General features: G+C 42.0%; 1 protein-coding gene across 5 annotated transcripts in view; it reads right to left on the bottom strand.

Moving 5' to 3' along the window:
* Positions 1-24666, bottom strand: part of Cdkal1 (CDKAL1 threonylcarbamoyladenosine tRNA methylthiotransferase) — a 553071-nt gene that overhangs the window by 205247 nt on the left and 323158 nt on the right.

Raw genomic sequence — 24666 nt, 5'->3', positions numbered from 1 at the left:
TGGACAGGAAGGATGAAGTGAAAGAGACGAAGGGAGTCTGTGCCGCTCTTCACCAGCATGTGCAGTGGGGGCTGCTTCTCCCAGGAGAGAACAGTGGGGCACCTTTCAGGGTTTTCATTCTTCCCGGTTTCCTTTCTAGTCTTAGAAGAGGTTTAAACCAGGCTTGCATAATTTGTTTCCCTCAGGTTTGCTTTCTCTACATTTGCAGCATACACAGTCCCCCTTCCTCACCCTTTTCTCTTCATCCTTCCTCCCACAGCTCGGTTCATCCTTACAACAATGTTCTGAAGGATCTCATGGGGTCAAACAAACAGCTAACGCCTCGAAGTGGCCTTTCAGTCACTCTCAACTCCGTCGCACACACACCAGTCCTGCTCCTTGCTACCTATTTCCTTCCCCTGGCTGAACATTAGCGATCTCGCCAAAGCACAAGCAGAGAGTGAACTCCAATGAGCCACCTTCTGAGTGGAAGTGTAGCTAAGTCCCTTTCACCACAAAGTGCATATTACCAAACAAAACTAGTCACAGCTACCCTTGCTGTGCGGGGTCTCTCCTAGGAATTAGGAAGTTCACACGCCTGGCTGGGGACAGACTGCCAAGAGCTGGAGTTTCTAATGAGGTAACGAATTAGCCAGATGCAGCGCCATGGTCTTTGGGACCACAACTTACTTGCTCTGCAGTGAAAATGTTGGTCCTCAGCTATGATTCCCACCTTTCTGGCTTCTCCATACCAGAAGACCTAGATACCCAATGTTTGAGAGAAAGATCCTTAAGATCTTTTTTCTCAAAGGTTTAGCTATTCTTGGACACATCTACTGTGGTGAGAAGAAAAGTATTGGAACACACATACAGTTGGAAAATGTAGTTACTTTCGCAGTTTCTGTTTCTGGAATTCCGCATCTGTGGAATGGGGATGGGAATAACACCCCTTCACAGAGCCACTGGGCTCGTGTTAAAAGGCAGTAAATAATCAGATATGCTTCAACAGTGAGACCACTACACATAAAGGGAAAATACAACACATAGAGCCCTACAATGGGATCTAAGGCTGTTCCACCAGGACAGAAGAAATGCATTTCCTAAAAGCACATGGCTATGAGGAGGGCACAGCTCTGGGCATGACTTGGTCCTAGAACATGTGCCATATTAGAGAAGAGTCATCAGAAAGGCAGTAGAAAGGTGGCGGCTTGTTTCATCTTCCCTTCCCAAATAAGCTTCTCTGTTTGATGCTACACACTTCACAGATTTGGGATGTTAGGCACTGGGGCACAAAATCAAAACAGACAGACGCCCCTCCATTAAAGCCGGTGTTTCATGAACTGGGGAAGCACCACACTGACGGAAGAGCTTGCCTACAACACACGAAGCCCTGGGTTCCAGCCCCAACACCACATAAAACCAGGCGAGATGGTTCAGGCCTACAATTCAGCATTCCAGAGGCGGAGGCCAGAGGTTCTAAGTCCAAGGCCATCCTCAGATACACGGTAATACCAAGGTCATTTGTGAGCCACAGGACATTCCAAAAAGATTCTTAACAATGCCTGTGTTCGGCCACTTCACAAGAGTCCCCAACAACACAGATTAGTGCAACCGCATTTTCTGTTTTTCTTCTAGTTCCCCCACACCGCCTTTGGTGCTCTTGATGAAGGACAACCTGTGTTTCTTCCCTTTTCAAACACTTCCTTCATTCCGGTCTCTCAGCATTCAGACCCCAGTGCTATCGAGGTGGTCTGATAGTTCTGTCTGGAAGGGATGCACGAAATCCAAGACTGAAAGCTACACGAGGATAGGGGTTACCTCTGCTCTTGTCTACGTATGCCAACAAGGTTCCTATGACACTAACGATCCTTAGAGACTGAAATATAGAGCATACGCTGCCGAGATGGTAACTGTGCTGGCTCCGACACTGACAACCTCAGATCTTAGTTCAAGTCCTTGAAAATCAGACTGTGGAAAGCAGCAGCTAAGTCTCTACAGATCTGCTCTGATCTACACACGCATGCACACACACACACACACACACACACACACACACACACGCACACACAATCTAATACCAACATATACACAGTTTGCATTTCCAAATAGCTATTTTATGGACACACATATTTTATGAATATATCACAAACACATATATGGACAGCATATATTAATAGAATGTGATGTTTAGAAGCATGCTTGCATAATAATGAAATTAAAAAAGAAAATATCTACATTCAGTGGGAGATGTAATTTGATTAGTATTGAATCAGTTTGACAAAAGCAGATCCACAGGCATCAGCTTGCTTTAATTTTTGGAATGAGAGAAAGTATACATGAATGTGTACAAAATTTAAACCCAAGATTGCAAATCTGCCCCTAGAGGTTCAGATCTTAACCATAACATACAACCCAATGGAAGGAATCTGCAGCCCACTCATTGTGCTGAGGCTCAATGCTGAGGGAAACTCATAGCCCAGACATGGGGCCTCAGTTCACCAATGGAACTTTCAGTCCAGTGCATACAGCTTGAATTTACCAAAGACCAATGGAGAATTTTGTTCTGGTGTAGTTCTCTGTGTGGCTGGGGAAGAGTTTACACAGAGGCACAGAAATATGAGGGGTATAGTTACACACACACACACACACACACACACACACACACACACACACACAGAGCATACATATATGAATGCCTTTGTGCTTTGAAGAGCTCGGGTAGCAAACAATGTAAAAATACTATTTCAACATGAGTTCATTTATAATTTAAGAGTTGATATGCCAAGGCTGATCACAATAAGAAGGCAACTATTTGACAAGGTGGGAGTGAAGAATGGCTAACCAGATCAATAAGCCAGTGTTTCTGTCTCGTGCTGTTATATGGGGCTGTCTTCTTAGACAATGGAAATTATATCCATGTTTATTATTTATTTCTGAACTTAAAATATCAAGGAAAAGCAATATGCTGAATGCAAAAGGTTCAAACTTAACAGGCAATCTATTGATTTTTGTTACCCTGCAGTCACCAGTGGGTGCCGGGTTTGAATATCTATACCACACACTCATGTATGAGTGTGCAAATAAGACACGAGCTGGAAAGATGGCTCAGCAGTTAAGAGCGCATATTTCTTTCCCACGGGATCTAAGTTCAGGTCCAGTTCCCTGTTCTGAACTGCCCTGCATGTGCACTTGTGTGCATGGAACACACCTAGATATACCATTACAAATGAAATAAATCTCTAAAGAAAGGTGTAAGGCTAGATATGTATGAGAAAGCATGGCGTGCATCCTTCTGTGTCTGCATCGCCACACTCTTACCTCATTTCCATCCACTTCCTTGCAAGTTCAATAATTTCATTTTCCTTTACAGCTGAATAAAATTCCACTGTGTATAAATGCCACATTTTATTATCTATTCATCAGCTGATACACATCTATGCTGTTTCTATAACCTAGCTATTGTGAGTAGAGCAGAAATGAACCTGTTGTTTTACTGTGGTGATATTTACATTAGTCATTTTCATTATGCATACAGTTCAGTGTCATCAAGTATAGCCACAAAGTCATACAACTGTCACATGCCATCTATCGCCTCTAAAACTAAAGCTGAGCACATTGAAGATCAACCCTGCATTTCCTTCTCCCTGGGCTCTGGGAAACACCTTTGTCCTTTGGGTCTATGACTCTGAGGACTCCAGGCATTCCATATACATAGAAGCACACAGTCTGTGACTGCTGTTAGCAAATTTTATTTTGCAGAATCTTCCAATGTTCCTTTCTGTAGCAATTTACATATTTGCCTTTTCTCGCTTTTAGGTGGCTGATGGCTCTATTGCCATGTCAGAGGACATCGTACAGATTCCAGGCACACTTTTTCCTACCCTGCAATTATACCACATATTCTCATACCCAAAGGCTATAAATGCAAATAGCATTTTATTTCTCTATTTCCTTGATCTCTAAATTATATCCCAATCAAGTATCAAAATGTTTAAAGGCAAAGTTACAATATATTTGATCATAAAAACAAGTGGCCATGCAACCTGTTTACATGATTCTTTCCAGTGAGCACTGTGACAATTGCAAGAGAATGTACAAAAGAACAGTGCCCCAGTGCTAAATGAAGCCATTCCGGAGTCACCTTCAACACTGGCAAAGTCATGCGCACCCCCATAGAAGAGAACCTGGAACATATTTCATCCATGGCTTCATTAATACCATCAGAGCAGCATTGAGTCAATCAGCAGAGCCCACATTTCCTCTCAGCAAGTGAGCAATCAATCACCATAATAGCATCAGAAAGTGAACAGGGGCAATCCCCAGTCTCAGTGTCCCAAATGGAAAGGACTGGATATTGTGAATGGATTCTAATTTATATATGAACTATAGCTTCATTGAAACAGGATGTTGGATTTTACACTACAAAGAGTTAATGTTTTCAGAATTTGCGCTAAAATAGGTTGTGGAAAAATGTCTGTTCTAATTAGCTTCTACAGAAACACTCGAAGACCTCGGCACATCTTCTTCATCTTCCTGCATTTCAGTGTCAGGGCGGAGACCACACTGTACATTATAAAGATAAAAATACACATCTCCATACTAATGCCAAAGGCTAAAAGCTGAAGATGCATGCATGCGCGTGTGCGCACGCACACACACACACACACACACACACACACACACACACACACACACACAGAGAGAGAGACATTCATTTTCACCCCATACCATCAGTGTTTACAATATGTTCAAGTTACTTCTCTGCTCTCTTAAGAAATCTAAAGTAGGATAGAGGTAGGGAAATGCGGTGGTGGGTCTGAGAAAAACTAGAAGAATAGTCAAAAATCAATTTTAAAGTCTCAGAGACTAAAAATGTTACCTTAAAAATGAAATCAAAAGTAAGTTCTAGCATCCCGACTATGCCAATGGTTGCATAAATCTATGTATATTAAAAAAATCACGTGGCTGAACAAAAACCATCAGCTAATTTCACAAATAAAATAACAAGCCTAACAGAAAAACGTGTTTTTATTCAAACACTCTATATGACACAACAGATAATACTTCTAAGAAAGAATAATCCTCTTGTAATTTTCCTTTCCGTAGTTTTGAAAAGATCAAGGCAATGAAACACACCATAAACAAATCAATAACTGTTCAGTTTAATGGGTAAAGGGAAAGCCAGTTACATTCAGCATTTAGCTGAGACAGCTCGATTGGCTTCTATTAAACATTACATAAATAATTAAGGAATCTAATGCAAAGGCACAAGCTAAAGATTTATATTAAAATATTTACATCGTTTATCTCTTGTCTGATTATCCAATTTAATACCTTGGGTAACATCTATTTTACACTTTAGGCAAAGCACGCACTTTGGTCTAGTAACTTAGCTACATCAGTTACAAGTTATGGAAATGCTGAGGTTAAACAAAGACTCATTTAACATCAGATACATTCCAGGATCAGCCCAGCGGACAGTGATGCTCTCTGCATTTCAGAAATGGGCACACTGGTGCCCCGATTGTACTAAGTGCTCTACAGAAAAGCTCCTGGCAATGCAAGTCCTTCCGACACCTCTAAACAGAAGTCCTGCTGCTTTGGCAGTGGCTGTGTTCCTACTGGTCAAATATTTCAGGAGAGATCCCTGACTTGCAAATGAAATAAGGACAGAAACTCCAGTGGACGGTGGAAACTCTATGCTTGGTTTCAGTCTCAGTTCTGAGGTAGAATAACTTAGGTGCAGTAGGGGAGTGTGGTGGTGTGTGTACAGTTCAGAGGAGTTGGCTATCTGGAAGGGCAAGTGTATCACTGTTCATGGCAGTACAAGGAAGGATGGAGTTTTTGTTTTCACTAGCATGTACTAACCATACATGATGACAGGCTGCATTATGACATCTGTGTGTTCAGATGCATGCTATCTACTATCCCACTACCCTCTCTTGTTCCTACCTTGGCTTAGCCCTCCCAATGGTCTACTGCCTCTTTTCAAATATAAAATAAAAAAATACCAGCTCTGTTCAGTTGGCTGCAAAAGTTTTCACACCATGGAATATTCAATCTTGGATGATAAATAAAACATTTTCTAATTAAACTACCAGAAGAAATGTTCAAGTAAAATACAAGTGGAGGCCACAGTTTACGAATTCAAAGTCAGCCATCTTTAAATGACCCTAAAGTCATGCTGGTCCCTTCTAAAACATTGCAATGCTAAACACAAAAGTCTAACCTAGGATTAATTCATAATTCAGTAAAACTAAGAAAACTGGGTATGATAAATCCACTTAAGACATTTTTCCCTTAAAAATCATCATAGACAATTTCTTTCTTTTAAAACAATATATAAGAAACTCAGAGATTTATTTTGGGCAAGCATACCTCAGTGTGTTAAAATACAAAGCTATGCTTCCTATAAAGCAGTCCATGGATATCGCAGGCCAGTTCTTTTGCTCTAACATTACTCTTATATTATCTGGGCCCCAGTCTGACGGCGCTGCCCTAGAGTACCAGCACTTGGGAGGCTGGGATCTCAAGTCCAAGCCAGTCTGGGCAACACAGTGTGAATCGTTATGAAAACTGTGATTTAAAAATACAGCTGGAGGAATGCAATAGTTAATCTATTCATTATCGTAGTGAATACATTGATTGCTTGATTTCTTTAATCAAAATAATTCTAAAGAGGATTGTCCTATTCATAGTGGATTTGTAGATCACTGTGGTTAAATCTGCTACACTGTTAAGGAAAATAAAAGACACATCAATCAGACAATTAGTGCATGTAACAGTGGAAAGGCCCCCTAACAGTTAAGTAATTTCTCTGTTACAAATGTAACACATTTTTACATTAAAAATCTAGGAAAATTGAAAAACAGAAGAAAATTAATAACTGCCACCTCCCCTGGGGGGAGGAGTTCATACTCTATAAGACTGGCTGGTCTTCACCTTGGATCTTCTTGCCTCCAAGGGCTAAAGTCCAGGTCTGGTGTATTCCTGCATGCCTTTAATCCCATATAGGTAGAGGCAGGTAGATGCCTGTGAGTTTGAAGCCGTCCTGGTCTACACAGTCAGTGCTAGCACTGCCAGAGCTACCTAGTGAAACTCTGTCTCAAAACCAAAGAGTCAATCCAATTGGACCTGCCAATCACTCAAACAGATAAATTTACCCAGGAACGCTCTCTTCTAGATAAGGAAGTAGGGTGTTACTTAGTGGTAGAGCATGCACAGTCCAAACTCCAGTCCTCTGTAAACACACCTACAGACACAGGCATAAACACATATTCAACTTAAAATATATGTCAATACAATGTCTTATCGGGTGGCAAGTTGTGAAAGGTACCCTGATTCCTGGACAAGACAGGTCAAATCCCTGAGGACCCTAAAAGGGACAGCAGGAGCATTCCCAGTCTCCCAGTTCAGGATGTCACTAGCCACAGCCCCCCACAAACCCCTGTCGAGAGGTTTGAGAACGACCAAGTCACATAGAGCAATAACCCTAACCCTAACCCTAACCCTAACCCTAACCCTAACCCTAGCCCCTCCTCCACAGGTGAGGACGTGACCACAGGTTACATAGGCTCAAGACAGATCAGTTATAGAAACAGGACCACGCCCCCAAATATGTATATGAGGTCTGGCCCATCCAAAAAATTGTATTTAAGGGTCGTGTTCAGAATTAAAGGTGTGCAAGAATTACCCCGTCATCTGAGAGCTTCTGTCATAAGAGCTGTAACACCATCTCTTGAGGAAGAGATATACTCTCAGAAAATCGCCACCAGAAGCCCATTTGCACCCCTCGCTGGCTAGTATGTCTCCTGCTGGCTAAGCCTGGCCTGAAACAGAGGCAGAACAACACCTGCCTGAGTCCTCCTTTCTCCAGGACCCACAAACCTAGTCGGACCAGAGATCTCTGTGAAAACCTTCTGCATGGAGGCCCATAGTCTCTAACTATTCTCTATGTTACCACTTAACAAAGCTGTCCTTTGCAGTGGGCCAGTACCCTCACACCTGAGGATGCCTCTTGCTATAATGTTATAAATGTTCTGCCTACTATCTGTACTACTCTGTGTGTCATCTGAACTCATGTGACTGAGATTGCAAGGTCTGGGAAGCAGAAGAAAGGCAAGAGAAATCCCAGCAACATTATCCCTGTACCCCAAGGTATTTCCTGTGGAATAGTCAAGAAAAAAAATCACACACAAGTATTAATAATGAATGTCTGGGGAACAGAGGGAGGGCTCGGTGGTTAAGAGCACTTTACTCTTGCAGAGGTCTCAGATTGCCCTTACCCTCTTCAGGCTTCCATGGGCAGTAGGCACATATATGGCACATAGATATATATCCAGCCAGACACACATATACATGATATACCAAAGGGAACCAGGATGGAAACAAGCCATGAATTTGTTGCTTATTTGTGAAGACAGGGTCTTGCTGTGTAGCAACTGGGATTGAAAGCACTGCATAGAAAGAAACAGTGTGCCTGTGTGCTGTCTCCTCCTCCTAAGGAGAACCAGGCTTTATCCAAGGTACTGTACCTCCTTACGACCCAAAGCTCCGTCTGCCAGAATCCAGATAAGCTGTCCCTTATTAGGATGTTAGGATCAGGAAAAACTTTCGCCACATGGACCCTTAGGGATACATATACCCTATGGACTTAAAGCACAAATCAGTAAACCAGCATGTATTTCCACAAAGCTGACGAGGAACATGCACTCTGCCTTTTGCACAGCACTTCAATCTGGTCCAACCGCCCTCCTCCATCAGTGCTTTCCCTGGAACTGAAGTAAAGAGGAGCTGAGTCAGCACTGAGTCTATGAACACTGTGTCAGGGTATTTTCTGCGATTCTAATCTGCTTCTCTTTAAGCACAGCAAGCTCCACTGATAGAGATCAGGAGGCTGCTTGAGAACATTAAGTTGATTCCTTACAATAAATCAAGTTGTGCCTCTCTCTCCCTCTCCCTCTCCCTGTCCCTCTCCCTGTCCCTCTCCCTCTCCCTCTCCCTCTCCCTCTCCTGTCTGTGTACCAGAACTTGTGGGATGTTTGCTTTAACTCTCCATCTTGTGTTAGGAGACAAGATCTCTCAGTGAACCTGTAGTTCATCATCTGGGTCAGACTGGTTGGCCAGAAAACTTTGACTTCCCTGGTCCACTGCACCCAGGAACAACAGCCCCCCCCCAAAAAAAAAACAAACCCAAAAGCCTTTGTAATGGCAATGGCACACAAGAAACCATGAAGCTATAGAGCAAGTTTGGGCTCTCAGAATGATGACGGCATAGCACCTGTTGGGAGGTAATGCACCAAGAAATTGTCAGAGATTCTTATTGGTCTAGAGAACACTAGAAACTCCTTATGCTGGTGTCTCCCAGCTAGACTGGGTCTGTCCACGGTCACCTCCTGCTGCTGCTTCTGTCACATTGCCCATCCTCTTTCAAGCACATTGCACCCCTTTCGCAACAAAAGAGATCCATTGCCTTTCCAAAATATCCTGTAGACTATTCACGTCTTTTATAGATGGTGCCTCAGCCTAGACTACAACTGCCCAGGCATCAATAGTTCCTCCTCCTGTGGCTTCTCACTACACAAGGTACAGATCACTTACATTCCTTCTCTTCCTTCAAAGCAGTGACCACTGTGTGTTATTTCCTATGTAGCTGCCCTTCTCGGCAATCCCCCTGCCACCTCATTGCCAACACTTGTGATGACTGACCTGCCATGACCATCAGCAGCACTGTTTCTAAGACTGGGCAACCCAGGCAGCACTCTCAGTATTCACAGACACACAAGTTATAGTTTGACTCTTGGCAGGTATTAATCAACTGTAGAGGGATAGTTCCTTCTAAAATTTCTGCAATATCAAATAAGAGTTTATACTACTATTTTATGACATTACCTAAGAATAAACATAATTATTTATAAATATAAAACACTAATTATGAATACCGCCAAATTTCAGGAGTTTACAAATATCTTTTGAAAAGAAAGGAACAAGGAGCTCACTTAACAGGACAGCTCAGGGAAGAGCAGTGGCCACTTGCACACTGTGCCCTAAGCCTTTCTTAAACATCATGCCCAACAGAGATTCTCTAACCAAACAAAACTCAAACCACATCACACTCATTAACCATATCAGTTTTGTGCCATTTCACGTTTTATGCCTCTAAAATATTAAGGAATCAATAATTTAATTCATTTGTTTTCCCCAAACACTGAAATATGCAACCCGAGGAACCTCCATTTAAAGAGAACACAGCCTGCTTCATCACTCAATAACAAAACCTTGACCTCTTAGGAGACCCTGTATTTCTCAGTGCAGCTCACCTTTGTAGCGCATGCCTGGTTCCTGCTCCACATGGCCTGTTTGCAGACTGGACATTGCTATATATGGCCACACTACTCCCCCTGGAGTAGTATGGCCTCTATTTATGCACCATTATCTGGCTGACGTGTCTGTCATACCGCAGTTCAGATGGGAAGTAGAATGGTGGCGATAGGAAGTCCCCTCGCCCCCAGAACCAGCTTGCAGTCCCTGTTCCTATAATAAGACATTCACCGAGGATGTCAGGAAGCACCACAGCCACTGGTGAGGCTCGATCAGAAGAGCCCCAGAGCCACAGGCTGGAGGTGTCTCTCCAACAGACTGCAGACTTCCATGGGAAGCAGAGCCTTGGCAATGCACTGTGTTCTTGAAAATCTATTTCTGTGAAAAGCAGCGAAGCACCAGCTGCATCCCTGTCACTATACAAAACCACGAGTGGCCAGGAAAGCTTTCACTTCCTTTTGAAAAACAAATAGCATTTTGGGATAATATAGCCTGGGGCATCAATTTTAGATCGACTTTTATAACTTTGAGCCCTTATTTGGTATTTAGAATACAATGATTCTAAGCTACACAGTCCACTTCAAAGGACAAATGGAAGTGGTAACTACTACCAAATGAATCCCATGTGTTCACTGTAGTCTATCATGTGACTCCTTAGTTGTCAGAGTGAAACCAAAGGCCTGAAGGCAACAGAGTCAATCAGGAATAGACTGGAATCTCTCAAACTGTGAGACAAAAGGAATATTGGTCTCAGAATAAGTTTGCCCGGTCCTTGTTAGAGTGACAGACAACAAAGACAAACAAACCTTCTCGAGAGATGCTCCTGATGCAGTTAATGATTGCAGAGTTTAAGAACTTAAAAGAAAGCACATTCCACAAACGATGAAGAGATTGCTTTATATAGGAAAAGGTGGGAAATTCTATCATACATGTCTGCTCTTACATTTGTAGGGCATTCCACACAGTATTACTTAATATTCTTTGTACAGGGCATGTGACTGCTTAAAAGAGCCATTAATATATGTAGGCACCAAGTCGCACACAAATATGAACACTCACACTGTTCAGGAACACACCCAGGGCTGTCTGAACACTGGCCCTGGCACTAGTCAATCACACAGTCCCGTCTTCATAGGTTGACTAATCCCCAGTGTGTCTGTGGGGATAGGAAAGGTTCACAGGAAGACAGGTGCAGCAGGATTCACTCACTGATAACCCATGTTTAGGAACTGTACCTGAACTTGATGGAGTGAAAACAAGCAAGAGGGGCTAGAATGGAAGAATGAAGGGGGAAATGCAAACAGGTCACTGCAGGGTTTTTCTGCTTTTCAGGGGGTGGTGGTGTGGGGGATGGCAGGTGGATTTAGCTTATAGTTTCAGATCAATATCCATCCTGTGCTGTCTTTTTCTAAACATAGTCTCACTCTGTAGGTCAGGCTAGCTACTTCCAGCCTTAGTCTGCTGCCACGAGCTACTATATCCAACGTGTTTATCCAACTTTCTTTTTAAAAATTGTTTAAGAAATCTAAAGAACAGGAGAAAAAGAAAACTAACCATAAATAGACTTTTAATGATTGCACTGAGAATGAATAAAGACACTAGTGGATGGCCCGAGGAACTTCCAAAGGGCAAAGTTATTGCTAGAGGGTTGTGTGAGAGTCCACAGGGACACACCATCAAAAAGATCCAGTCTCATACAGAGCCATCCCTGAGGAGCAGGAAGTCTGTTGGTAAGTCAATGGATCTTTTAACTAACAGAGATCTCACTGAGGTGTGTGTGTGTGTGTGTGTGTGTGTGTGTGTGTGTGTGTGTGTGTGTGTGTAAATTGAGTGTCTGCGTTGGATTATCTGTAGCATAGACAACACTTGCAAGGGAGGGAATGGGGAATGACTTACACAGAAGAAATGCCCTAAAGGATGTCTTAGACTCAGGATAGAACAAGAGCTGGAGGTTCCAGGCCTCCTTGACACAGTCTTAGATCGACATAATACACAGCTGTCATCATGGCATGGAGATGATTAATTCTCAATGCCCAATGAGAAGACATGACAAGTCTCTGAAAGGCCTTTTTGTTCAGAGTTACGTCAAGTAAAATGAGTTTGAAGAAATTTCCTAAGGCTCACAATAAGGTCTATGCTATCATGATCCTTTAAACTGATGTTTCTTTCTCTAGAAAAGTCAGATGTGAATGGACTGGCCATGATTCAATTAATGTCTCAGATGAATGACAAGCATGATTCTGATTCAAAGCTTCCACTTTGAATGACAATTAATAGTCAGCTGGAAAGACAATGAAATAAACCCACCATAAAGATGTAAGAAATGCACTGGGCATGGAAGTGAATCACTAAAATCTGCATTTATTCCAATGATGGTAAAATCTTGCTTTCTACTTGTGGAGAACTTCCCAAACTACACTTTACTACAAACTATGGAGTTTACAGCAATTTCTTTCTAGTTCGGTATCTTTTCAATTTAGTAAAGAGATGTCAACAACACGCATCTTTCCAATGAGCAGTCATCTAATTGAGTGATGTGCAAAGGTGAAGAAGATGCTCTAGAAAGGGCATGCCAACCACCTCGCAATCTACAACTCACGGTGCATGCAGACTAAGCAGCATCAACAACACAGAGTGTGGAAATCACCACACTGGCATATAGCAGAAGGGGAACAAAATATATAGCACGGTTTTTTAATAAAAGTTATCAGTTTAATAAGGAAAAATGGATAAATGTCAGAGGCAATATGTAGTTTATGTACGAGTGTTATTTTTTGTTTGGAATCTAAGACTCCAAGTATGTAATGAAATAACAGTTTTATCTGTGAATCTCTGTACTTTCCATGATGGAGACTCAATTAACAGTGATCTTTGTTGCCAGTCACTGACAAATGCCACAAATTCCTTTTCAAAAGCTCTTTAAGGACAGATGGCATCATAAGTGATTGATGGCACCTTTGATGTGGAACACAAAAATTAAGCAAGAAAATCGATTTAACCTCACATATGAATGGCCTGACAAACTGGCAACCCATCTCCAGACACAAACTATATTTAATGGTGTCACAAGGAATGATGGGGGGTCTCTGAGAATACTCACTTCCATCCAACAATAAAGCCGGTGTCAAAAGGTACCATAATCATGTTTTTTTTTTAAATCTCAGGAAACTGAGGAGAGGTTTTCAGCAATGAAACCATACCTGAACTATGGTAAGAATACTATGTTATCTATCTGTTTGCAATCTACCCTACCCACAAATCCCCTTCTTGGCTCCACGGCCCCTTGAAAAGCCTTGGCCTTCTATCAGGGTCTACCACCAGACTGTGAGCCACTCCAGCTCCTTCAGAGTCTCCTTCTCAGAAAACAGCCACTATTTGGCATGTGTGCATGTAATAGCTGGCGTGGTTAACGTGACCTGGCATTCACCCAGTGAGAAGAGCCTTTTGGCCAGGGGCATTTGTCAGAAATAATCAGTTGCCAAGTGTTTAGCATCATGGCTGCCCGAGGCTCTGAAGAACAGTTCCTGCAAACAAAAGCAAAGCAAGAGGCTTAAAAGGAAAAGTAGAAGACGTGGTATTCACCGGGGACTTGAGAAAGCACAGATGTACGTCTGCAACTCTATAAGACCACACAAACATGCACAGGCTCCCTGTCTCTGCCTTTTTCTTGTTGTTTCTATATCTGTCTCTGTGTGTCTTTGTCTCACTTGTGTGTGTGTGTGTGTGTGTGTGTGTGTGTGTTTATGTGTCTTTGTGTGTTCACTCAATTAGGTGATGCACATGTTCAGTAAAGACATGGTCAGATGCTAAGTTCTCACCTGTCTCTAAATCTGACACATTCCACAAACAGGAAGTGAAGGCAATGGTGCAATTGTGCTGCCTATCTGACGATTAATGGAGGCATGGAGTAATGCTCATGTAGGACCCTTATGCAAAAGCCAAAAATATTGATGGGCTCTGGGCATTTTTAAAAACTGCCTTTTAAGACATTAGTTGATTACTAATCAAATAGGTGGAGACAGCACACAAGATCTAGATTACAGACATTACAAAATTAATTCTGTAAAGGCATCAATAAGCAAAACCAACAATACAAACATCGGAGAAGCTACCAATCTGCTTTCCTCATGCTGTTTATAACATCCAATTTTCATAAAGAGCAACCAAAGTCTCCCTGTGCAAATCCAGCTTATATTTAGGGCAAGGTACTCAATAGAAGAGACTGAGAAAGGCCAGAAATGAAACAATACAAAGACTATCAATCATTTAAAATACAATCAAAGAAACATTCCTACAGAATTAAATGAAAGCAGGAGAAGGTCTCCCTAAATAAAACACACCACGAATGATACAAACATCAACACACACACGCACACACATGCATGTGCGCGCACATACACACATGCATAGGCACACATGCACACACACACACACACACAATAAACTAGTTGACATGAAAAGTTCACTCCAGTGTTTCAGGAGGTGTGAACAGGCAGACGAATCAATAAGATCAAGAACAGGTTACTTGAGGCCCAAGGGACATAGAGAAGAAATATATAAAGAAAAATGAACACGTGGAGGAGAAGAGGAGAGAAGGAGAAAGAAGACCAAAACAGATAGATGATGCCAACACCCTCTAATTGAAGGAGAGCATCATGGAATCTCCGTCCTTCTACCCAGGACCTGGGCCGCCATGCGTCATACGCAAAGCACTGAAGGGAAGAGCAGATGAAGTAATGAGAGAATCAGCAGTTAGCTTAGCATGTGCAGGTGCTCTCAATAAGATTGAGGGTGGGTTTGGTTTTTTGTTTTTTTTTTTTTTAAATCAAAAGAAAGTAGAAGCCTGAAGTCACTAAGATAAAAGAAAGTGGAGGCCTGAACCAAAACTATGTCCTGAGAAGCAATCCCTCAAAGATACAATCCCAGCGAGATACTTCTAGATAGACAGAGATGAACAGATCTACCTTTCTAATAATACGAAAGGGAGACATTTACATTGAAAGGAAAGCACACTGGGACAAGCCCCCCAATCCCATGAAGAAATAAAAGCAGTGGTGAAGATGACTCCACAGTTATGTAGACTATAAATGTGCACAGACTAGGGAGAGTGTATCTATCGTTCAGAGAGGCCACATGAAGCGAGGGAAGAAAAGGCCTTAGTGGCAGTGTGGTGTAAGCTATTATAGCCAAGCTGACTTAAATCCAAATTAAGACACTAATCCCTAGGGATCACTTAAAACATCTGTATATGATGTAGCAAAAACAGCAAGGGGAGAAACAGCACACTAGACAACATGGGCCATGAAAGGAGTGTACTGTGCATGGAACTGGAAAAGAAGCCCCCAGTCCCTCACGAGGCTAACGGGGCTCTCTTTAAGAAAGTGTAGATGCTCCATTGTGTAGATGGACCACATTTTCTGTATCCATTCCTCTGTTGAAGGGCATCTGGGTTCTTTCCAGCTTCTGGCTATTATAAATAAGGCTGCTATGAACATAGTGGAGCATGTGTCTTTGTTATATGTTGGGGCATCTTTTGCGTATATGCCCAGGAGTGATATAGCTGGGTCCACAGCTATCAAAAACAATGACTTTATGAAATTCATAGGCAAATGGATGGAACTGGAAAATATCATCCTGAGTGAGGTAACCCAATCACAGAAAAACATACATGGTATGCACTCATTGATAAGTGGCTATTAGCCCAAATGCTTGAATTACCCTAGATGCACAGAATACATAAAACTCAAGAAGGATGACCAAAATGCGAATGCTTCACTCCTTCTTTAAAAGGGTAACAAGAATACCCTTGGCAGGGAATAGGGAGGCAAAGTTTAGAACAGAGGCAGAAGGAACACCCATTCAGAGCCTGCCCCACAGGTGGCCCATACATATACAGCCACCCAATTAGACAAGATGGATGAAGCAAAGAAGTGCAGGCTGACAGGAACTGGATGTAGATCTCTCCTGCCAAGACTGAACCCCCAGTGAATGTGATTGTTGGGGGGAGGGTGGTAATGGGGGGGAGGCTGGGGAGGGGAAGCCCACATAGAAGGGAAGGGGGAGGGGTTAGTGGGATGTTGGCCCAGAAACAGGGAAGGGGAATAACAATCGAAATGTAAATAAGAAATACTCAAGTTAGTAAAAAAAAAAAAAAAAAAAAAAAAAAGAAGAAGAAGAAGAAGAAGGTGTGGATGTAATCAAGTGAAAATGGAGTGGCATTGAATTGAATGCCTGTGGCCCAGGAACTGGTACTTTAAGAAGCGGGGAGGCCTTGTGGGAGGGAGAGCACCCACTCATAGCCAAGGAGGAGGAGGAAATGGGATGAGGAACTGAGGAAGTGGAGACTGAGGGGTGGAGGGCACAGTGGCCGGAATGTAAATAATTGAAATTACAAAAAGAAAAGAAGGAAGAAGGCATTATGTCACTGAGACACAGACACAAAACAACATACAGACTCAGACTGGTCTATGCCAAGCTAGTTTTCAGCAGCAAGCAGAAATCAGGACTGAGCTAGCTCTCCCCTCTAGGACTTCATATGAACTAAGTCTGTTAACACCTTCACTTAGTTGGAAGTTCAGCCTCCAGAATTGAAAGAATTTGTTTCTGGATTATTTCCTTTTGTTTTGGAAATCAAACCATTTTACAATTTTCTAGTAGAGGCAGGAGAGATGGCTCAGTGGTTAAGAGTGCCTGCTGTTGCCTTATTTATAATAGCCAGAAGCTGGAAAGAACCCAGATGCCCTTCAACAGAGGAATGGATACAGAAAATGTGGTACATCTACACAATGGAATATTACTCAGCTATCAAAAACAATGACTTTATGAAATTCGTAGGCAAATGGTTGGAACTGTAAAATATCATCCTGAGTGAGGTAACCCAATCACAGAAAAACACACATGGTATGCACTCATTGATAAGTGGCTATTAGCCCAAATGCTTGAATTACCCTAGATGCCTAGAACAAATGAAACTCAAGACGGATGATCAAAATGTGAATGCGTCACTCCTTCTTTAAAAGGGGAACAAGAATACCCTTGGCAGGGAATAAAGAGGCAAACATTAAAACAGAGACAGAAGGAACACCCATTCAGAGTCTGCCCCACATGTGGCCCATACATATACAGCCATCCAATTAAACAAGATAGATGAAGCAAAGAAGTGCAGGCCGACAGGAACCCGATGTAGATCTCTCCTGAGAGACACAGCCAGAATACAGCAAATACAGAGGCGAATGCCAGCAGCAAACCACTGAACTGAGAACGGGACCCCCGTTGAAGGAATCAGAGAAAGGACTGGAAGAGCTCGAAGGGGCTCGAGACCCCTTATGAACAACAATGCCAAGCAACCAGAGCTTCCAGGGACTAAGCCACTACCTAAATACTATACATGGACTGACCCTGGACTCTGACCCCATAGGTAGCAATGAATATCCTAGTAAGAGCACCAGTGGAAGCGGAAGCCCTGGGTCCTGCTAAGACTGAACCCCCAGTGAATTAGAATTAGATTGTTGGGGGGAGGGCGGCAATGGGGGGAGGATGGGGAGGGGAACACCCATAAAGAAGGGGAGGGGGAGGGATTAGGGGGATGTTTGCCCGGAAACCGGGAAAGGGAATAACACTCGAAATGTAAATAAGAAATACTCAAGTTAATAAAAATAAATAAATAAATAAAAATAAAAGGAGAAAATGCTAGACTCCAAAAAAAAAAAAAAAAAAAAAAAAAAAAAAAGAGTGCCTGCTGTTGTCCTCCAAAGGACCCAAGTTCATTTCCCAAGCCCATAGGAGGCGGCTCAAACCCATGTATAACTCCATCTCCAAAGGATCCAAACTGCTATAAAGCTGGGGATGGCTGTGAACTTGTTATCCTCTGCTTCCTCTCCTGAGTGATGGAACTATGGATGGGTATGTGATGCTGGGGATTTAAGCCAAGGTTTTCCTACAGTTGAGTGGTACCCAACCTAGTTTCCGTAACTAGTTTATGGTACTTCTCTACAGCAGCTAAGCATAAAGGCACTGAGAGAGAGAAGTTGAAAAGTATAAAATTACTAAGAGTGAAATATAGCAGCCGAATTAACTCAAAGTGGGATATCTAATGTTTAAACTGACCAAAACATAGGCAGAGATTCACTGTAGGACAATCATGGATATAAAGCTTGTTTTTGAAATATCTTAACACATAAACTATGAAGATTTCTCTTTTCTTCTTTCTTTAGGGACAAAATACCTTTATACAGACCCAACTGGCTTTAAACTGATGGCAATCCTCCTGCCTCAGACTCTACTGTATGCTAATACTTTCAGCAAGATTGATTACTTCTTTGTTGCAGAGCCACATTCATCCAAAACATTTTCCCTTTACAGGCAGCAAATGTCTCACAGTGATTTTTTAAGACCACATAATATATTCTATAAAAATAATCAGATTCTCTCCTGTATAGATCAGTTTTACAACTTGATACAAAGTAAAGTCACCAGGACAGAGGGATTCTTACTAGAGAAAATGACTACTGCAGATTTGTCTCCACTGTGGGTGGCCTCACCCCCTAGGCAGGGAGTTCTGGATATTAAGAAAATAGTCTGAGCAAGCCAAGAGAGGCAAGCCAATAAGCAGCACTCCTGCTCGGTTTCTTTCTACTTTAGTCCCTGCATCCAGTTCCTGCCCTGAATTCTTCTCCTGATTTCACTCTGATGGACTGTGAGAGTGAGGGACATGTAACTGAACAAACCCTTTCCTCCCTATGCTGTTTAATTATAGAAATAGATACCTAACTAGAACACCTCTCTAACTGAGGAACAATTGCAATCTTTCCATATTGCTCTACACAGATTAATTTTTTATTAGGCCCATATTCCATATCACCCCTTGCTAAAAATATAACTATTTATTCCATGTAGACCTTTTGTGTCTGCTATTATCTATTTTATTTCTGCTATGGCACATGCAAATGAAGGTGTCCTCAGCAGTAAAAATAACTCCAATGTTTCCAGTTTAGGAGACAGTTGTTATTTATTGTTAAGTGACATTTAAAACTTTTGGACCAGAATTGCAACAGCTTAACAATTTCCCATGGATTATTTCTGTAGCCGGAAATAGAGATAGTGAGGTGAGCAGAGTGGCAGTACCCTCTATATGTGTGTGTACATGTGTATATATGTATGTATGTATGTGTGTACATATACGTGCATACACACATATATATATAGCAGACATGAAATCTGAACAAGCAACTCTATAGATGAAAGACAGACTATTGAAATGAAGCTCATTTTCTGACAGATAGGCAATGTGTCCCTCAATTCTATGAACCTTTAAGCTCATTGCCAGACTTTTGTTCTCTGCCAAGAATCATAGAATTCTACTACCTGCCTGATATAAAATATAAGAGTTTCATCTTATTAAGTGGTGAATTAGCTAGTGCCTAGGGTGGGCTTTAGGAAGCTATCAGAGCAAAGACAATACAGAAAGGACGATGGACTCCAGAGAGAAACTGTTGAAGAATGTTGACTGCCTGTGTGTTAGCAAGTCTCTCAGCTTGTGAACTTAGAAGTCAATGGCCACTTTTCTTAATGACCTGAGTGTAACTAGCACACATGGTGTATCCTGCTCTTTGAACTGTAATAAGTTTAACAGGTGAGAACACTTCCTCAGCTACTCTGAAAACAAACTGGCAAACCTTTCTGTAATGAAAACAAAAATGAATTCATGTTTGTATCTTAGGCCCTCTTTTATAAATGCACACCAGAATACTAAAGATGAAATAGAAAAATTTGTAGGCTGTAAAACAACCAGGTAAATTCCAATGCATTTCAAATATCCTAGCATAAAAGAAAAACTACTCAAATGCTTGTATAAATTTAAAAGGACTGGTGTGTGTGTGTGTGTGTGTGTGTGTGTGTGTGTGTGTGTGTGTGTGTGTGTGTGAGATCTACACCGAGGGATACGGACTGTGACCTCCGTTTTTCATATAGTCCTGTCAACAACCTGATAAGGTTTTCCATGTTTGTTCTTCTGTTCTTCTTTGTCTCTCAGAAAACCACCATCTCCTCTGTACTCCATCGCTCACCATTGTACTTCATGGCCCATATTCAATCACTCAGGCCACAGGGAAGAGACAACGAACTATGCCTGCCGCTGGGAGGAGCTAAGAAGTTTCTATCCCAGCACGGATGAAGGTACCTTAGGGTAACCAAGAGTGATTTGAACGCACTGGGTCTGGACTCCTGCAAATATTTTTATAATTTAGAAACTGGAATTGAGGTTGTAGTGAAGCCTGCAGGGCAGGGATTTCTCTATAAAGGATGAAGGGCATAAAAACCATTTTAGGCACGGCATTTTTCTATTGTTCTCACCAGGAGGACATGGATATCCAAAACTGTTTCCACTCTTAGAGTTGCATCCACAAAATAGTTCACTTTCCTCTGAAAACATACCCAGAAGTAAAATATGAAATCACATTTCACAAAACAAAAGGGCATTCACAGAGGAAATGAGTAACAAAGACAACTAGAGGACGGGGTAATCTGTCCTGAAACTTGTCTGGGTGTTCATGCGAGCATCTCTCAGTCTCATGCTATTTGGACGTCTATCTGGATGCTGGAAACTGAATCTCAGGAGGCAATAAATGACTCAACGCTTCTCGCTGAGTTGAGAACTGCTTTGGCATCTTGAGTTAGTTTGGCATTAGAGGCTGGACCAGGATACATGCAGACATTATACAATGAGGCAGAGGCTGCAGAACGGGCCAGCCCAGATCCTAGAAGGAATCTAAGAAACCAGATGAAGCTTTGCTGATGGGGAACAGCATTTCAGTCTCATCTTCTGTCAGAAGTAGTCAAACCATCAGTAAGTCAGGCTGGTCCTCTCTCCTACTCATACCTTCCCTTCCTGAAAGCGCTGAGAATCAGGTTTCTAATAAAAGCTGCTAATTTTTATTTTAGTTCGTATATAAAAGTTCTGGGTTTCATTATGGCCTTTTCTAATTTTAAAATTATTTTATTGCTATTTGTGTGTACAAATACTTTGCCTGAAAGTATGTCTAAGCACTGCATTCATGCTTGGTGTCCAAAGCGTCCAGAAGAAGGCATGTGATTCCCTTGGAACTGAGTCACAGATAGCTATCAGCTGCCACATGAGTGCTGTGTGTGAACGCCATTATGACTTCTGTGTATGTATTTCCGTATAGGTTGTCATACTACCATTCCCCAAGATTCTCCTTTATATGTTAATAATCTCTTCCTTTCCACTCAAAATAGTCCCTTCTAGTACTGGTACACACACACACACACACACACACACACACACACACACACACACACACACTACTAGTTTGCTTTCCATTACTGTGATAAGCATCATGATTAACACAACTTGAAGAGGAAAGGGTTTATTTCATCTTAGAAGTCTGTCAGGGCAGGAAGTAAAGCAGGAAACTAGATGCAGAAATCGAGAGGAATGCAGCTTACACACTTGTTCCCCATGGCTTGCTTAGCCTACTGTCTTAGGTACTTCAGGACCACCTACCAAGGGGTGGCTGTCTACGGCGTCCATCATTCATCAAGAAAATGACCTCACAGACCTTTCTAAAAGGCCAATGGTAGAGATAGTTTCTCAATTAAGATTGCTTTTTCTCAAATGACTGGCTTTTATCCAAGTTGACAAAAAACCGAGCCAGGAAAAACACAAAAACACACACAAACACACACACAGAGAGAGAGAGAGAGAGAGAGACAGAGAGAGAGAGAGAGAGAGAGAGAGAGAGAGAGAGACAGAGACAGAGACAGAGAGAGACAGAGACAGAGAGACAGAGAGACAGACAGACGGACACACACACGCATACACAGAGAGAGAGAGACAGAGAGAGAGACAGAGAGACAGAGAAAGAGAGACAGAGACATAGAGACATAGAGACAGAGAGACAGAGAGAGAGAGGGACAGAGAGAGGGACAGAGAGAGACAGACAGACACACACTTGCATGTGTATAAGTATATATGTGTACATGTGTATGTATATATGAACATGAACTTTCCTGATTAATTTTCTTCCTTCCTTCCTCTTCCTCACAGATGGGCATAAACTATTCCCTCCTATCTATCCTCAGAGATTATAATAACTCCTGATGTCTTCATGCAAATGCTAGAGTAAAACGAATGAGGACTGGTGAGCAGCAAGAGCAGGAGATAAGGCTCAGCAGTCAGGTGGAACCTCACATATATGGTGATGACAAAAATAAAGAACTTTTTCTTTCTTTCTTTTTTGCTCAAAACCATCCAACACACACTTTTATTTGTCAAAACCCCAGAAAAACTATTTAGCATAGAACAATTTGGAATCTATTTACATTTTTTTATTTTTCTGGAAAGTATCAGTCCTGGGTGGGGAGGAGATGTTGTAAAAGTCCCATTTGAACTGCTCAGTCTGGAAATTCTGAACTACTTTGATAAAACTCGAGCACAACGGGTCCTGAGTCTGCCTCTATATTGACATTAGGAGGCATTTTAAACAGTCTGCCAAACCAAACATATTATTAATGTTCATAAATTACTACCCAGAGTCCTTGACAGCTACCCATTGTCTTTCATCAGACACATAAGTTCTAGTAAGTGCACAATTAGGTTAAAGGATAAGGTCACTTAGCCAGGAACAAGCCTGCTAATGTCACGAGCAGCAGGAGGCTGACTGTTGTAGTAACTAAAATATTTCCAAACAAAAGCATAGGGAGCGTTGAAAGTATCCTGTTTGCATTAACCTTGTGGTGCCATGAGTCTTACTGAGCACAAATCTGTAACAGATTTGTAATCTGTATGGAATGGGGAAGCTAGGGGGACTGTTACCTAGAGGGGGCTCTCCTTTCTCAAAGGAGAAGGGGAGGGAGGTACTAGAAGGTGGGAGGAGCTCATATTGAGATGTAAAGTTAATTAAAAAAACTATTTCATAGTATCAAAACAAGGAGAGAGAGAGAGAGAGAGAGAGAGAGAGAGAGAGAGAGAGAGAGAGAGAGAGAGAATCAAGCAATCACATGGATGTAAAAAGAAGAGAATCCTCCTTAATGAAAGTCTATGGTGTGAAGCATCTTCCTGGATCACACAAAGGCCATGTTGTAGCAATACATCTCACATCTTCCCTTCCGGGATACTAAGGCGCGGAGTTGATATTTCAACAGTAGGTTCCTGTTCCCACAGCTTCAGCCCTTGCCCCCTTCCCTTTGCTGCTGTTCTTTTGTTTTGATTTTGTTTGTTTTGAACTCCCAATTAAAGGTGTCCCATCACTACCTGGCCTGCTCCTGTTTTTCATTTTCACTATGTTTCCCTTGTTAGCACTTTGACCTATTTTTCACTTTTCTTGGTGGCTTCCCAGCATCCTAGGTAAGCCAGTACTTTCTGTTGAGTGGCCTAGGCTCAATGAGAGGACTGTGATGAAGGGAGGGGCAATGGGCTGACTATCTTGAGTTGGCCTCCTTTCTGAAGCCCTTTGGACCCTTGAACCCAGGGTAACTTTGTGTCACACAGCATATATTTGTCAAGCATAATAGGATGGATGTACCAGCTAGGTATGAAGATCTTGTCAAAATGCTAAGAGCTTAACAGCTCTTACTTCCAAAGGTCCTGAACTTTACTGTTCTATGCCTGCCTTTGCTCCTTGTGCTGGGTTAGATGGCCTATTCTCAGGAAGGCTCACTTACCTGTAACACTACTCTTAGTAATGTGAAACCATGACTTGCTACAGGGCATGCACTTATCCTCAAAACTCATTTACATCATCATCTTTTGCTGTCCCTATTGATCACAGTGTCATGACTTCAAAGTTTGTGATTCTATGTGAGCTCTAGAGTTTCTTTTATGAAGACGACTCTGCCTTTATTCAATCTTTTATATTCATTTACTGAGCACTTTTGATTATGACAACAGCAGTGAGTGAGGAAAGGCCAAGACTGATTTAAAGCAAAGAAGAAGAGAGTACAACATCATGACAATTAGAATTGCTTATCATGCTGAGCTGGGGATAGAGCAGTTGAGGGCACATACCCAGCATTCCTGGGACCTTGCCAGCACCACAAAAATTAAAAACAAAAAAGGAGCCAGGGCTTTTTTACATTTCTAGAATTCATGAGCTAACCATTTGGTGTTTTCCAGATACAGAGAAGTTACACTGAACAACATAGTGATTCCTGTAAGGTCTTCCAGAACACCTTTGGGAGGCCAAGAAGTCAATCACTGCTTTATATGTATGGTCTGCGCTGGCACATGCTATGAAGAAGGCATCTGTGGCTACAATCGTGCCACCAATTAAAATGCTGTGTTCATTCCAAGGGGGACTTGCCTGACACCTTTGAGCAACCTTCTCTTTTGTCCTTGTGATTACTTCCTAC

Source organism: Rattus norvegicus, chromosome 17 (genome assembly GCF_021556685.1).
Source record: "Rattus norvegicus strain SHRSP/BbbUtx chromosome 17, alternate assembly SHRSP_T2T, whole genome shotgun sequence".
Lineage (NCBI taxonomy): Eukaryota > Metazoa > Chordata > Mammalia > Rodentia > Muridae > Rattus > Rattus norvegicus.
The sequence above is the reverse complement of the archived record's forward strand: the minus strand, read 5'-3'. Positions and strand labels throughout refer to the sequence as shown.